Source organism: Etheostoma spectabile, chromosome 12, assembly GCF_008692095.1.
Source record: "Etheostoma spectabile isolate EspeVRDwgs_2016 chromosome 12, UIUC_Espe_1.0, whole genome shotgun sequence".
Taxonomy (NCBI): Eukaryota; Metazoa; Chordata; class Actinopteri; order Perciformes; family Percidae; genus Etheostoma; species Etheostoma spectabile.
Window position 1 is genome coordinate 4,297,559 of NC_045744.1, and position 209 is coordinate 4,297,767.

Here is a 209-nt window from a genome sequence, read left to right on the forward strand (position 1 = left end):
CCATAACGTGAGCTACAAGGTAATGGAGCCTTTTGCACATTGTCATGTTTCTTTAGAAAAAAACCACGGACAAATAGAGTCTTTACACGCTTCAGATGTAAAGTTATTCAATGTCAAAGTGACGTTAATATGAACGGCAGTCAAGGAAATGCTAACGGCGGGTAATGGCTAGGTAGCATCAAAATGGCGCCATATGAGCATCACTTAGA